This window comes from Monodelphis domestica, chromosome 6 (genome assembly GCF_027887165.1).
Source record: "Monodelphis domestica isolate mMonDom1 chromosome 6, mMonDom1.pri, whole genome shotgun sequence".
In the NCBI taxonomy this organism is placed as follows: domain Eukaryota; kingdom Metazoa; phylum Chordata; class Mammalia; order Didelphimorphia; family Didelphidae; genus Monodelphis; species Monodelphis domestica.
Window position 1 is genome coordinate 308,937,939 of NC_077232.1, and position 16,873 is coordinate 308,954,811.

The window sequence follows — 16,873 nt, forward strand, 5'->3', positions numbered from 1 at the left end:
GGCAACCTCCCAACACTTTTCACTCATATTCATTGTTGCTGATGCATTTCCACCAAATCATAGCAAAGTCTGTTACATACAACATAATAAGAATGAAAATAAATGTTCATTATACATGTCGGTGGGTTAAATGACTCTCCGATGTTTCTAGTGACTTCCTGAGTGTTATCGAAACTTCAAGACAATTTGCACAGCCAGGCACCAGTTACTTCAGGGCATGATGCAAATTAATGGGGCAAATGAAAAGCATATGCCTGTATCTGTTGTATTCAATATGTGTGTTCAGTTAATGGGAAAAAATATTGGAGAGGGGCAGAAATTAATCACATGGCTTTCAACTTCGCATCTTCCTGGTCAAGAATGAACATATGGCATCATGTGTGATCATTAATAACACATTAATCTCTTTACATTACTGTTGGCAAAAGGCAGCATAGAATGGTGGGTTGCAGGTGGATTTTAGAGTCAAGGAGATATGCAGTCAAGTGTGCCTTTGATAAGGGCTGCTTCTTTGACCAGAGGCAAATGATTAACCCGTTAGTGCCCTCAAAAAACTCTCTGCTACTCTCAGTTACTGACAAGTTGCCAGTCTGTGCCATCGAGGGGAATTTACTCATTGGGGACGACCCACATTGCTAGATGATTGGTGATATAGGTCCCAGCAGAACGTGTGTAAAACAGGCAAGGACCACAACTTAGCTCAAGAAAAGAGATGGAACACACTGCCATCCTCTGGGAAGAGGTGGGGAACGGGAGATACAAAATGTTACATAGGATGCCAAATATAGTTGCTCTATCGATTGTTACAAGGAGAGCTTTACGTGGAGAGCGATACATTGGAAAATGAGCAACAGGAAGTAAAATGCATAATTTTGACTAAATAAAAATGTTTAAAAGCTTTGTGGTAGAGGAAGGATCCAGAGACTTGATTTAACAGAGACTGGAGGAACTGCAAAGGTTTCCATCCACAGCAGGGGACGAGGGAAAGAGTTTGGAATCCTGAAGAAGAAGACATTCCAGGAGGAAAACAGTTGGGTTGCTCGGTCTTGAGAAGGCAAAGGAGGAGGTCTGCTTGGAGACCAGCTCCTGAGCACTGAACTTGATCCCCATTCCAACCCAACCGTCATCCCCTCAAAAATCTCCAAAGAGAGGTGGCAGGAACCTGAAAGAAGAAGGAGCAGTTTTCCAGATCTATCACACCCCTGTGACACCCTGAGTCTGGACATCACTCAGCCATGATAAGACCAGGCTTCACCCAACCTGAACCTCTGAGAGCGAGGGAAAGGAAACTTAGTTAGGCAGGGACCTCCTTTCGCCTCTTTCCTCTAGACCCCGAAACCCTGTAACCATTTTTCCTGTTTAACCCTGACCCACTTAATTATTAGAATAAAGACTGTTGTCCAGACTCCAGGGTGAGTCAAGAACATTAGCTCAGCTGAGGGGAGAGAAACTGACTTCTCTCTCTTCCATGAGGGAAGAAGAATATTTTCAAATCACAGTTACTAGAAGGAAGGGAAAACACAGATTTAGTGAGGAGACATTTCTGAAGAGGACTGAAGGAGGGAACAAACCCATCTCCCCCCTCCTTCTACCTCCTGGGGCAAATAACATCTACTCCTCACATTCCTTGCCCTTAACTGGAGGGGTTCCATTCTCTCTCTCATTAGTACCATCCAATCAACCCCTCCAATACAGCTTCTGCACAAACAAAATCAATGCAGCTTGAAATAGAAGAAAGGAAGGAAACTGGGGAAAAGAAACTTCTGAGCTAGTTTATCTGACAAAGGTGTCATTTCTCAAATATGTAGGGAACTGAGTTGAATTTACTAGAATAAGAAGCAGCTCCCAACTGACAAATGGTCATAGGACATGAATAGGCAGTTTTCAAAAGAAGAAATTCTAGCTTTCAATAGTCATATAAAAATACTCTAAATGCCTAATAATTAGAGAAATGCACCTTAAAATGACTCTGAAGAACTATCTCACACTCTTCAGATTGAAGATGACAAAAAAAAGAAAATGACAAAAACTAGAGGAACTATAAGAAAATGAAAACAACGATTAAACTGTACATATCTTTGACCCAGAGATATTGCTTCTAGAGTCTATATGCCAAAGGAAAAAAGAAAGGGTAAAAGGACCCACAAATACAAAAATATTTATTTTACACAGCTCTTTTTCTGGTGGCAAAGAATTGGAAACAAAGAATGTCCATCAACTGGGAAATAGCTGAACAAGTTATCATATATGAATGTAATGGAATGCTATGGCCCATAAGAAATATTAAAGAGGATGGCTTCAGGGGAAAAAAAAACTGTGAAGACTTCCATGAAGTAAGCAGAAGCAAGAAAACAATTTATACCATAACAACATTGTAAAGAAAATCAATTGTGAAAAACTGATGAGCAGAATGACCAACCATAATTCCAAAGGATTCATGATGAACCATTCTCCCTGTCTCCAAAAAGAGAACTCATGGGTTCAGAGGGCAAATAAAAACATTTTTCTCCTAGTTCTTTCTTTTATTTTCTTGCAGCATTGCAAATGAAGAAATTTAATATAAATATCTATACATAATTGTAAGGTTTTATTTTGCATGCCTTCTCAATGGGGGGAGGAAGGAATAGAGGAAGAATCTGGAACTAAAAATAAAATAAAGTTTTATTTTAAAATAATTCATTAAAAATTTAAAAAGGAAAGGTGTGTTCTATAAAACAAGAGGCACAAGTAAACATTTAAAAATAATTAAAATCAAATGTTTTATGCTAAGTAGAATTAGGAAGGTTAAAGAGATAAAAGAAAGAAAAATGTTTTTTTTAAATGAAGATCCTAATGATGGAACAGATATCCATTAATTAGGGTTATGTACTTAAATTACAACATTCAGAACAGAGAAGACCTACAGATAGGATGATGATAATTTCCAGTGAATTGCCTATTGCAGAACTATTGCAGAATTACAAACTAAACACAAAACACTTAAAAAAACAAACAAACCTCTTGAATCTCCCCAAACAATGGCATATGTTAACGGAGAAATGGAAATGATCCCATGGCATCTGACAAGCTGATCTCCAAATATTGTCCCCAGTTGGAGAATAAACATCCAATCAATAAGTTATACTCTTTTAGATTTGTAATAAACTTGATCTGGAAGTATTTGGAGCCCCGTTTTTCAGTTCTAGGCACCACATTTTAGGAAATATGGAATGGAATAACCAAAGGCATTCCAAAATAGCAAAGGGATTTGCAATAGCATAGTGTGTAAAGTAACTGGGGATGTTTAGCCTGGAGAAGAGATAGCTTGGGGAGGACATTTAGTATTTGAAGTATTTAAAGAGTCTTCATATGAAAGGCTGGTGCCCAAGGCAAAGCTAGGAAATGTGGGGAGAGTCAACAGTGAATTGGCATTTAGTAATCATTTACTATGTACCCAACCCTATGGTAAAAAAACAACAACCAGGACTACAAGTAGGAAGATGGTGTCTGCCATTCTAATGGAGGAAGACAGCACAAAAAAGGAGGCTGAATGGGCCAGGTGGGATGGGAGTGTGGCAAAGGTACTCAGTGCATGTGGCATGGTAAAGGAAGTCCAGAGTGCAGCCCTGGGAGGAATGAGATATAACTGGCCTGATCACCCTCCTTAAAGGAAGGCTCTGAGAGGCGCCATCCCTTCAGTGGCAAAGTCCAACGGGAAGGAATGGCCTTCTAATGTGTCAATTCCAGAGCAGGAAGAGGCTGCAGAATGAAGAACTGGGGCATGGTAAAGGAAGCCTGGAGAACAGCAGAAATGCTGGAGGTCACAATCAGGCAGAATTTGGCTCTCCTGCTCTAACATCCTCACTGTAGTTGTTTCTGCCTCTGATGAGTATAGCTAAAAACTCTTTTCTTAGCCTCTCTTTGGGCTGCTCAGGAAGGACTAGCAGCTCTAGTGGGAGGGCTTGCTGAGGTACAGAGACATACGGTTATTTCCCAAGGGATCTACAGAGGATCCCCTCTTTTGGAATACCCATCCCTACTTTCTTCATAAGATAAATACTTCCCGAGTCTAGGCCAATTTCTGTCAGAATAGAAAAAAGGTGTTTTCCCTCATGTAACCGACTCTTTTCCCCTCACTTGCTCAATCCCAATTCATGTTGGCAGGTTGGTCCCCCAGAAATAGCCCTATGGCTGGTTATCTTCCTAACATTAGCAAATAATTCTCCATCGTTTTGGTTCTCCTTTCCAATCAGCAAGTAGACTCAGTTCTTGAGCAAAGGCTTTAATTTTACCTCCCAAACCAAGAGCACAGTGTCCCACAGATACACCAAATTCTTGGGATCTGGGGTGGGAGGAAGGGAGGAATAAGAAGCATTAGGAAAGAGTTTTTTAAAAAAGAATTGGATTTAATTGAGGCAGAGTTGCACAAACAGTCAATCTCACTCTCTTTTCCAGGGACAAAGGTGTAAACGGAGGCAAGTTCATCTTGGAATGAAATTGAGCTTCAGACTTGGTCTATAAGTAGGCAATGTCCGCTTTTTTATTTTTTAATTAATTTATTTGTTTGTTTCATAAAATTACCAGGTATCTCCCTCTCTCCCTCTTCTCCCTGCACTAGAGAAAACATCAATTGGCAAAAAAAAAAAAAGATAAATTTGAATATAAAACTATTTATCAATTCTTTCTTGGGAGATAGACATACACAAGTTCTTCTTCAAACACTTTTTCTGTTGCCATATAGTATGTTTTCTTGGTTCTGCTCATTTCGTTCTTCATAATTTAATGTAGGTCTTCCATGTTTTTCCAACATTAACCTGTTTGTCGCTTCTTTCAGCTCAGTAGTACTTCATCACAATCCTATGCCACAACTTGTTCAGCCATTTCTCAACTGATGAGCATCTCTTCAATTTCCAGTTCTTGGCCACCATAAAGAGAGCTATTAAATAATTTGGAATATTTAAGTTCTTTTCTTTTTCCTGATCATTTTAGGAAACAAACTTAATAGTGCTATTGCTGGGTCAAAAGGTATATAGAATTTCACAACTCTTTGAGCATAATTCCAGATTGCTCTCCAAAATGGTTCCCAGTTCCACCAAGAGTGTCTCCAGTCTACACATCCCCTCCCACATTTGTCACTTTTCCCTTTTACATTTTAAGCAATCTGATAGATGTGAACTAATAACAGAGTGGTTTTGATTTGCATTTTGGGTAATATCTATGTTGCTTCTGAAGGCCTTCACCATGATAATTCACTTTCTCTGTACTCTAGCTCCTCCAGACCGTCAGCTTCTTCTATAGTCCCACACACCCATTTTCCAACAAAATGTAAGCTCTTGGAGGACAGGATGACCATTTTGATTTTGTTTGCCAGCCCTGCCATGGTGCCATGCATCTAGGAAGCATTTCCTAAAATGTTCATTGACTTGGTCTCTCCTTTTCAAAGGATAAGGTGAAAAAGAAACCCTAATTCCATAAACTCGTTTGCACGACAACAACTTGATGGCTGTAGTCATGCTATCTGGAATAACAAGAGGTCTGATGGGAAGCGGAATCAGGGGAGGTGAGAGCCAGTTGATCATATCAGAGTGAGTTTAGGGCTAGCTTTCCCGAGTTTGTTCTTTGCTTTGGGTCACAGATCTAGGCTAGGACACCAGCTTATGTGTTGGAGAGGTTCGAGAATCCAGGATCCTTAGACCAGATCTGACTGCTGGCTAGGCGAGCAAATACTCCTTGGAGAAGTTCACTCCCTTTGAGATCAACCTCATTTATCCCTAGCCCATTTGGTGGGAAGGCATCTGCAGGGAGTAGGGAAGGGAAATAAATGGGCATTGTCTTTCCAACAGTCCTGCAAAATGCTTTAAATCCTAATGAAGTACTGGAGAAAGTCCAATAGTGGTGATCACCTGGTTATTAAATCTGATTTGAAGTCTTTCTGGTTGGGAATATTTTGTGTTTCGCATTTCTTTTCGGCAGAGGCAGTAAATCCCTGCCCCCCTCGCCTGATTTGTGCTCCATATAGAATAGCTTTTTCACTCCTTCTCTCAGAGATCTCGACTCAAAGTCTAAATCACAACGAGGCTTCCCGAGGAGTGGCAGAGGGTGTTGGGATGAGGAACCAAAGAGGGGGCAGAGTCTGACTCCTAAGTGCCACCTTCAGTCAGATCCGGAGCAAAGGGACTCCTAAAGAAAAGGGAAGAGGGACACGTGCCCCAGAGCCTCTTGGGCCCAGCGGTGCGTGTCACGGTTACCTAAGAAAGAGTTCCCACCCAAGAGCAGCGCCTCTAAGAAGCCAGAGAGGTCTACGAGGGACACGTTGGAAGAAGGGTATAAAGAGGACGCCTGGGCCGCCTGATCATCTAACAAGCTCAAAGAGGTCTTCCCGGTGCAAGTCAGTGAGCTAATGGAGTAGGGAAGACTTGGGCTGCCACTGAAAGGGCCCTTGGTGGCTAAGGGGATGGGCTGCTTAGTGAGCTCAGGCTACAAACAAAAGCCCTCCTTTGCACGCATGTAGGCTCACATTTTCAAAGCTCTGCAAGGACTAGCTCTACATTGGGAGAGAATACCGTAGAGCACAGCAACAGCTTATTTTTTCCAGCAGACAAATGATTCTTGAATCAAAGGATGCTAAAAAAACCTCAGGAGCTTCAGCCGCGTACATTTTCCAGTAGAAGAGCACAGAAATGTTGAGAGAGAGAACAGCAGAAGAGAACCGAAAATGGAATCCTTTTTTCTCATTTAAAGACCAGCGACCATTTATTTTTGTAGTCATAACTTGAAACCACGGAAACTATAAAGTGCATACTTGGCAAATTCGAGGCCTAGCACGCCTGACTCTGAGTACTTCTCTCGTTGCACAAGTGTAGGATTAAGTGACTACAGAAGAGCAGTAGGAAACTTTTGATTTTGTTAAAGGGTTCTTTTAAAGGAATCACCACGACTTGGGCCTCCCGGGTTCCAGGGCTGAGGGTCTCGTTAGATCTATTTGGATGTTCTCCTGCCCCTCTTTCTCAGTAAAGGTCATTCCAACATCTCACCATTAAGACCAAAAATAGATGGAGCAGGAAATTAAGAAACACTAGCGGTCACATGCTATGTGCCTTTTAGTGGCACTGAGAAGCGCAAACACAGTTAAGTGACTTGCCCAGGGTCACAAAACTAGGAAATGTCTGAGGCTATATTTGAACCCAGGTCCTCTCAACTCCAGGCTTGGCATTCTATCCATTGTGCCACCAAGCTACCCCTGTCTCCCCATTCTCAAGAAAACCCTCACTTGATCCATTCATCCCCTACTAGCTATTATCCCATATCTTTCCTCCTTTTTGTGGGTAAACTCCTTTGAGAAAGCCATGTATGATAGGTTGCTCCTCTTCCTTTCCTCTCTGCTTTTAACTCTGTACAATCTGGCTTCCTACCTTCAATTCAATTCAATTCAACCCAAACTGCTCTCTCCAATGTAATTGTCTAATCTGATGGGCTTTTCCCCACCCTCACTCTCCTTGGCCTCTCTATGTACTCCGACGCTGATGACCACTCTCTTCTCTCTAGGTTTCCATGGCACTATCTTGTTTCTTCTCCTAACTACATGACCACTCTTCAGTCTCCTTCGCTGGATCTTTGCCCAGCTCGTGCCCAGTAATGCTGTACAAAATTATTTGTTTGAAAAGCTACCGGATCTTAGTGTGAGACATTAGGCTACTGTGCCACCTAGGAGAGGACTATTTCTTGCTGTAGAATTGAATTCTGCAAATTCAGAGCTGATTGTGGAAGGTAACTTTTAAGAAATAATGGTTCTGAATCATGGAAAGGCAGACTGAGGCTTCGGGTAAGGACAAAGTTCAAAATTATATAATGATGGGCAATGGAAGGAGTTCTTGATCTGAAATCAGAGGATTCCGCTCAGAATCTTGACTTATTATCTGTCTGTCCTAGAGCAATAGTAATGAAAAAATAACTAGCATTTATATAGCATGTTAAAATTTGCAAAGTGCTTAACAAGAATAACTAATATTTATATAGCACTGTATTATTTATTTTGTTCCCTGTGAAAACCCTATAAATTGGGGGCTATTATTATACCCCTTTTTCAGATGAAGAAACTAAGGTTGAGAGTGCCCAGGTTAATTTGTCAAGTTTACCTTGGTTGTTGAATGTCTGAGGCATTGCTATACTAGTCTCATGTGGCCTCATGATGGCTGCTCGATACATAATATAACAGGGGTATAAAAGAGAAATCTTTGTTCTCTTTGTCCATTCTAAGTTTACACTTATGTAAAGAAATCCTTTATTCTCTTTGCCTATTTTGAGTTAACACCTGGTTAACAATAACTTACATACCCCTACTTAGTACCTCACCAGATTGTGAAGACAGGATTAACTCTGCTTTGTCTATTTTTGAATTGAAACAACAAAAGCTTGAACACCCTACTTAGCACTAGGTGGAGGAGCTCTCCACCCTTTCAACTCAGTCACTTGGGAAATGAGAATTTACACCTCAATCAGCCAGGAATCTGTGAACCCTTTTGATGAGTATTCACCTCTCCAGAAGGTTAGAAGTGGTTCCCACAAACACTGCCCCCTGGACAGTGCTGGGCAATTTGGAAGCTGTGATTTGCTCTTGTGAAGAGGGGAAGGGACGTGGAGCCACTATAAAAGGCCCTGAATTTCTGGGCTTAGGGAAGTTGACTTCAAGAAGGAAGTTTGGCTTTAAGAAGGAGGTCAGCTCAAGGAAGAAAGTTGGTCTCAGGAGTCACCTTTGGCTCAAGTCATCCTCTTGACCTGCCTCTTGGAGGGAACTTGGATGATTGGATAGCTGGCTTTCCCTTCCTGACTTCTGGAGAGAGCTTCATTCCAGTTGAAGGTCAACAGGTCCTAGCAGAGTCAAACACCAGAGCAATTTTAATTAGATAGGCAAATGTCTTCTCTACCCTCTTGTATTTCTCTGCTTTCATTCTTTCTACCTCTTTGCAAATAAAAGTTATTAAAGTCATTTCAACTTTGAGCAATAATACTTTAAATTGGCAACCACAATTATTATTTATAATCTTCGTATATTTTAGTCAAACCATTAAAATTTAATTCTTATAGGGGCAAGTATGCTCCTTGCTTTGGTACTTCATCTCTTTAGAGTCATTTGCTTTATAGTAAATGATAGGCCAAAGTGGCTAGAGCCTCACCTTATCAGGCAAACTGACAATCATACTCACCATACTTACCTATCAAAAGCCAAAAAGCACCCTTGGGCTGAAAATAAGGTGGTGGTTGCCGTTGGTTTTTTTACCTCTATTCCTTCACAGAGACCATAGTAGCCCTTTGTCCAGACAACTAACTTACTCAGTGTTAGTCATTCCCCCAAACCTCTCTAGTTTAACATGAGAATGAATTTGAGCCAGGACAACTGATAAGCCAAGGAGGTACGGTCAATGTTCTCCATCCACCGAGCCTGCATTTTTTCACTACGAATGTCAGTCTATAGTAGCAAAATCAGCTTGCTCTGTTTTGGCCAGTGAAAAAACTTCAGCTTCCCTACATGTAAGATGTCCATGGGATCAAGGTGAGCACTAAGAGAGGGATCTGGGAAGAGGGAGAGAGAGAAAAAGAGAGACAGAGAAAGAAAGAGAGAGAGAGAAAGGGAGAGAGAGACAGACAGAGACAGACAGACAGAGACAGAGAAGTAAGAGAGAGAGAGAGGAGAGATAGCATTAATCAGTCATCATAAGCTCTAGTAAAGTCTCTGACTTAAGGGATCAACCCCTGAACAAGAAAGAATCAGCAAAATAAAAGGCCAAGCACTGAACAGTTGGTGCTCAGGACTGTGAATCTCTTATTCAGGAGATAAGAGGCTATAGAGTCCAGATTCTGAGGATACAAAATAGGGAAAGTTTCTGCTACTGTGAGGTCAAAGATACTGATTTATTTATTTATTTATTTTTGCTAAAGGAGCATACCAGGACCTTAACTAAGGATTTCAGCTAAGAAAACAGCGAGGAGCAATGAATGGTACACCAGAGAGTATCAGAAACTCAAGCAAAACAGACTATGGGAGCACCTAGGCTAGCATCATACAACAGTGCCAAAAGGAGTGGTATCCAAGAGAAAAGGACCCCAGCGCCAAAGACATGAGGAGCCCTGCGTCACTGAGCTGCCTTTCCCCAAGCTTTTTCTTGGACATACTTCTGATGTGGGAGAAACACACCCAGGTTTATAGCAGGATCTCGACCCAAGAATGGGAGTCTCAGATTCCACTCCATGCGGAGGTAAGAAAATCATTTTATTTGAAGCAGTGTGTTATTGTGTTATTGGGGCCTAATAGCTGGTGGCATCGCCGGGGGGCTCAGCAGGTAACTTTAGGGGTGATGGACAAGCCCCAGGGCCAGTAGAGTAGCCTCTTTGGGGCTGACAGTATGGAGCAGCTCTCAAAGTGGATGTTGTCTCTCCCTCATGTTCTCCATGAGTGTCTGCTCTTCCTGATGACACCAAATGTAGAGAGGGAGAAGGTGTCCCAGCTCTATGGCGAAACATGTTGCTGCTACTCTGATTACTACATTAGTTTCATTAAATGCCTTCGGCTTTGAACCGTTCATGTTCATTCTCTATAAGACAACTAATGGAAGATATGTTGGTAGGGGCTCATGAACCAAAGCTTTAGAGCTTCAAAAGCACAACACCCCTTAAACTTGAGTGAGCCATCTTCTGGGGATATACCCCGATAGTTGTGGGGTGTCCTCAGACACTACAAATATAATAATGCTAGCTTACACAGCTACTGATAGGTATCTTTTCAGTTTGCAAAAAAAAAAAAAGTTTATATAGATTATTACCAATGCAGATTCACAGGCTCAAGGGCCATTTTACAGATAAGGGAAACTGAGTCAAACAGGGTAAAATGACTTGCCCAGGGTCACCTAGCTAATAAGTGTCTGAGATCCCATTTGAATTCAGTAAGATAAATCTTCTTGACTTGAGCCTCAGACACCCTTTAACTGAGTAACCCTGAGCAAGTCACTTTACCCTGTTTGCCTCTGTTTCCTTTTCTGTCAAAGGAGACGGGGAAGGAAAGGACAAACTGCCAAGAAAATCCCAATCAGGCCGCAGTCAGTCAGACACAACTAAACAACAAAAACAATGAACTCACAGCAATCCTATGAAGCAGCCTCCTAACGTGTACAAAGTCCTTTACTCATAATATCACATTGGAGTCTCCGGATCCTGAGGGAACTGAAGTTCAGCAGCATAAGTGATTTGAGCCATCCCGCAGCTAGTAAGTGCCAAAGAGAGGATTTGAACCCTGGACTTTTGCAGATTCCAGGTCTGGTCCCCATCCACAGTCCACAGTGTGCTGCAGTTTTAAGGGCAAGCCAAGGTTTCTGCCCAGCTCCCAGCGATGCCCCTTCACCCCCCAAAAAGATGCAGTGCAGCAAGAATGGGGTCACTCTTTGCCCTCCTCTAGGACAGAATTCTGGAGAGAAGAAAGAGAACCTGGCCAGAAGAATGTGCAGTGGCAGTCCAAGGCAGACCCGGGGCCCCCCAGGCCAAACTTGGGGCCTCTCCGAGGGCAGGTTAACCCCACCGAAAGACAAAGGTGTAACACGGGCCCCCGTCCCCTGATCAGGAGGCCTGCAGATGGAATGAATGCCAGTTCCAGATGGCTTCCTCAGGGGTAAGGTCATGCGGATGCATCTCCAGCTACATGGCGCACCTTTCAAAAACTCCACCGGGCACAATTCAAGGTTTCTTGACATTCCTCTACCTCTTCCTCTTCTTCTTCTCCCTACTCCACTTCTCCCTCCCTCTCATTGCCCCTCCTTCCTTTCTCCTCCTCCTCCCTCATCCCTCTTTAGTATCCCCTCCCTTCCTCTCCCTGTGTCTCTGTCTCTCCTCTTCCCTCTTTCCCCCCAACAATATCATAAGGCAGGGAAACAACACTGAGTCTGACTCAAAGGACCTCCGTGGGATCTGGGACAAGAACCTTAACCCCCTTGGTCCTCAGTTTCCTCATCTGTAAAATGGAAGGGATGGGCCAGATTCCATCCCACTCCGAGTTTATCTTCCCAAGATATGCCTCATGGAGCAGCCAGCAAGCTCCCTCGGCCACCATCAAAGGGCCATCTTTTGCACTCCTGCAAGGGGAAGTTTCTGGTTCTCTGTTTCGAGAAAAGTGATTCCCCAGATGTGTCTGGCTAAGTAAAAGAAGGCTTCAGTTGTCTGCCTCCTTTTTCTTTTTTTTTTGGTCAATGAACCAGAAACAATGACTGCTTGGAAGAAAACCACGGATACTTCAGCTTTCAGAATTCTCCTAACTGTTCCTCTGAGCTCTCGTCTAGACACAAAATCTAAAGTTTCTAGCCTGTCACAGATAGTAAAGAGACAAAAATAAACCGAAAACATGCCCACTTTTGTTTGGGTCTACAAAGCTCAAATGGGGAATAGTGCCTCGCTGGTGAGCTGTCTAGGCACACGCATAGTCCTTTCTGCCCTGAGAGGACTAATCCTCCGGGACCCCGGTAGGACTGAAATGCACCATCTTGGTTTGCCTCATGAATTAGCAGCAGCAGCAGCATCAAACAACTCTTTGACTCATTTTCCTTTCATATTTTGACCGTCTTTAAAGAATTATTTAACGGCATATTAGAATGTGTGTGTCTTCTGGTCAAGCGGGGTTTTGTGGAGGGGAAGAGGAGGTGCTCAGATGGGCCTATAATTTAATAGCATCAGAAACTTCCACGTGGAAACTCCCTTCTGGTGGAGCTCAGATAAGTGAGAAGCCAGGAGCAGGAGGGGCTATGTGGCCAGCTGATCAATGTCCAGTAGACCGGCGTGGAGGAGAATGCCACAGCAGCATCTTGGAAAGGCCACTTGTCCAGCCAAGTGGCACGGAGGCAGAAATGTCCAGTGAACACTGAGTCCATCTGAGCAGCCTCCAACAGAGCCCTAGCCAGAAGAAACCATTTTACAATAAGAACAGCCAACACTCAGGGAGCTCATTGAGGTTTGCAAAGTGCTTTTTGGACGCCGGCTGTTTATCCCCACAACAATTCTGGGAGAGAGGTGTTATTATGATCCCCATTTTACAGATAAGGAAACGGAGGTAGGTAGCAGTCAAGAGATTTAGCCAGAGTCACAAAAATTAAGAAGGGTCTAAGGCAAGATTTGAGTTCAGGTCTTCCTGACTCCAAATCCTACACTATCAACTGTCACCTGGTTGCCTCTTACTTTTTCTCACTTACCTTTCCCTAAAAACTACCCTACCTTCTTTTTATGTTCTCTTGAAGTCATTAATCCTTTTCTTCTTTCATACTGAGTCCTTTTCCTCCTTTAAATCAAGCTGTTCTCATTCATGTTTTCTTCACTTCTTCCAAAATCAATCTCTGAGCAAGGAATTGTACTGAATTGAGAATAAAAAACAAGACAGGGAAGAACGAGATAAAAAGGAAGAAAGAAAAAAGAAAGGGAGGGAGGGAGAGAGGAAGGAAGGAAGGAAGGAAGGAAGGAAGGAAGGAAGGAAGGAAGGAAGGAAGGAAGGAAGGAAGGAAGGAAGGGAGGGAGGGAGGAAGGAAGGAAGCAAGGGAGGAAGGAAGGGAGGAAGGAAGGAAGGGAGGAAGGAAGGGAGGGAGGGAGGGAGGGAGGGAGGGAGGGAGGGAGGGAGGGAGGAAGGAAGGAAGGAAGGAAGGAAGGAAGGAAGGAAGGAAGGAAGGAAGGAAGGAAGGAAGGAAGGAAGGAAGGAAGGAAGGAAGGAAGGAAGGAAGGAAGGAAGGAAGGAAGGAAGGAAGGAAGGAAGGAGACAATTCATTGTACAGTACTGGGTTGTTCTAAAATGTTGTACTTGTGCCAGTTTTCTACTGGGCAGGCAGGTGGCACAGTGGTCCTGGACTCAGGAAGACCTGAATTCAAATCTGAGCTCAGATACTTCCTTGCTATGTGACTCTAGGCAAATAGCTGTGTTTGCCTCAGTTCCCTCTCCAGTAAAATGGGAATGATAATAATGCAGACTTCCCAGGGTTGTTGTGAGGATAAAATAAACCTTCCAGAACTGCATTAACGCTAACAATAATGATAATGACGATGGTGACGTGATTTGCATTTGTTCAGCCATTCATCACCCATTGCTGAGAGACCCAAAGGAACAGTGATGTGCTAGTCCTCGTGGGGCATCACTGGTTCCCTACTTGCATTTACAAAGCATGAATGGGAGAAACAGGCCACAGAGACACCAAAGAAACAATGGAGAGCGACTGATTTACTGCACTGTGCAGATTCCATGGCAGGTTTGGGTGGCTGAGGCCTGTCTGGGAGTTTGGGTGCCTGGGGCCAGCAGTTGAAGCCTGTCTTCAAAATAGCCTGTTAATTCAGGATGTGAAAACAACGGCTGTCTTTCTCTCCAGTTTGGCTGAGAGAAGAAAGGTGGTCCTGTGACTCTTTACAGACAGCTATTATTCAAGATGTGAGCTAAATAGCCAGAAGTCAGGAAGACCTGAGTTCAAATCTAACCTCAGATACATTTACTAGCCGGCTTGATCTCTTAAGATGCTTGTCTTAGTTTCCCCAGCTGTAAAATGAAGATAATTTTAGCCCCTGCCTCCCAGGGTTGTTGTTGTGAGGATCAAATGAGATCATGCTTGTAAAGTGCTTGGCACCCGGCTTGCCTGGCACACAGGATGGGGCTATAGAAGTGCTGGCTGGTGTGATTTAGGAGTGAGAGGTCCTGGAGAGTAATTAAATGTTTCTAAATTGCTGTCCTCTAAATTTGGGGACCCCAGGCACACCCACACCCGGCCCCTGGCCCTCCTGACAGTCTGGCCAGAGAGCCTCTCTCCCAGTCTTGTCTTTGAATGCTTTGTTCTGCAGAACAGAGCTGGGAGATGGGATGTTACCAAGAGCATCACTTTTAGCACGCTTCCACTTCGCTTTGAGATCACCCAAATGGCCTTGTGGGCTAGAAAAACGTCCTTCATTAACCTGCCCAGACACAGAGCTGCCACCGCTCACCGGTGCCTCAAGAGAAGCCGGAGTAGCAGAGACTCTGAGCTGTCACGTGGTCCGTGAGACTCTGGGCTGTCACGTGGTCCATGAGACTCTGGGCTGTCACGTGGTCCATGAGACTCTGGGCCGTCATGTGGTCTGTGAGACTCTGGGCCATCACATGGTCCGTTCTCCCCCCAGTCTGCACAACTCTACTAGATAAAGAATCAAGTGAACTCAAGGTTCAAAGGCCTTACACCAGGACAGCAAGGAGAAACTGCCGGGCAGTGCAGACACGATACTTTTAACTTGATTTCCTCATGAAAAAATGTTTCCTTATTTTCTTCCTTTATTCGTAGCCTTTTTTTACCCAACTACTCAGAGAAAAACACAAAAGGGAGGCAGACTTTTAACATTCTCTGGAAACAAACCCATCTTTCCAAACCACACTCAACACACAAACTACTGGGTTAGATCGACCATTGCCAATATTTAACATTGAGGGCAAATCAGATTATGACCCACCAAGCCCAGTGCAGTCTGGCATGACCTGACAGATGTATTCGGGACTCAGCACACTCAGGAGAGTCACTTGTTAAATTTTCATTGTAAGCATTTATCCTTTGGAAATAGGCAAATGCCAGAAATCAGGCCTTGACATACTGTTTTGATGTTTTCTACACTTAAAGTAACAAAGAAAATGTTAATAATGGAGATTCAGCTTCAAAATATGCCCTGCGTAACTATCTCTTTTCTTTTGGGGGGGAGGGGGTCAGTCGTTACCCCTTTACCAGGCTACCCCTAGACGTATTCCTTGAGTATCCTTTAATGCGCTCTTTCCATTGGGGCTCGTTCTCAGTTTCCTAAGAGGACCAATGGCTTCCAAATGAGAGCGATGACTGGACTTGCTTGTGAATTGGATTTCACTGAGGCAGAGCTGTAGAAGTCATCAGGCTCCCTCTCTTTTTCAGGCATCAAAGTCCTGTGGCAGGACGAAAGTCGGGAAGACGGGCGATGGCCCAGGAGGCAGTGGATGACCTTGGCCTCCGCACTACCTGACCAAGCTTCAAGTGCTCCATGGTGCCTGCTTCAGCCACCTTCATGGCTCTGCGGACAAATCGTTCTCTTCCGCCCATTCCCGTCTCTAAGACAAACCACTGACCATGCACACAACCCCAGCACACAAGTTCAGGGAACTGAATGTGGAAATGAGCCAGGGAAGCCTGCGCTCACTTTAACAGGCGTTCTAGGTCTGCGGCCAGAGGCTGGGCAGTTAGCCTTTCTGTTAAGGAAGCCCTCTGTGACCGCACTCTGCAAACAGACTACTGGTCGCCATTGATATCACCCAGCGACAGCCATCAAGTGTGAGATCTGCACAGAAAATGAAGGCCTGGGGTGGAATTCTCCTGAAGTCGCCTCCATCCGCAGCGACCTTCCCAGTGAAAGCCAATGATTGCAGACCACGAGAGTACCAGGTGCTTCCTTACTAAGAGACCTCTGTAAGTGAGCAGAGCCAGGGAAGCAGAGTGGTGGAAGTAGAAGGAATGGGGGCCTTGGAATCAAGGTCCTTGGGGTCCCGGCCCACCACTTACTGGCTAGGCAGTTTGGGGCGAGTAAACTTCTATACAATATGGATGTGATATTTCTACTACCTATGTTGTAGACTTGTTTAATTCATTTCCCCTCAATAAGCATTTATTAAATGCCTACTGTATGGCAGGCACTGTTTTAAGTGCTGGCGATAGGAAGATGGAACTAAAAGAGTCTCCGACTATGAAGAACTTATATTCTTTGGAGGAAGCAAGTATGTAGAAAATTATATGGGAAATATATACAAAGGGTTATATATAAGCTTTGGTTCTTTGTAGGTGTTTGACTAACTGCTACCCTCAGTTTCCTAGGCGTAATTCTTGGGGACTGGAGGGTTTTCTAGTATTAT

The 16,873-nt window shown here is 43.7% G+C and overlaps 2 long non-coding RNA genes across 2 annotated transcripts in view; one reads left to right on the plus strand and one right to left on the minus strand.

Annotated features, from left to right (window-relative positions):
- Positions 1–4,657: 4,657 nt before the first annotated feature.
- The window catches only part of LOC130455143 (uncharacterized), a 33,425-nt gene continuing 21,209 nt past the window's right edge, over positions 4,658–16,873 (minus strand). The window contains exon 4 of the long non-coding RNA XR_008913071.1: positions 4,658–8,847. This is a non-coding gene — a long non-coding RNA (uncharacterized LOC130455143). The remainder of the gene's footprint in view (positions 8,848–16,873) is intronic.
- Positions 9,337–16,538, plus strand: LOC107649258 (uncharacterized). Its single transcript, XR_001622718.2, has 3 exons — positions 9,337–9,529; positions 9,916–10,232; positions 15,906–16,538. It is a non-coding gene; the product is annotated as an uncharacterized LOC107649258 (long non-coding RNA).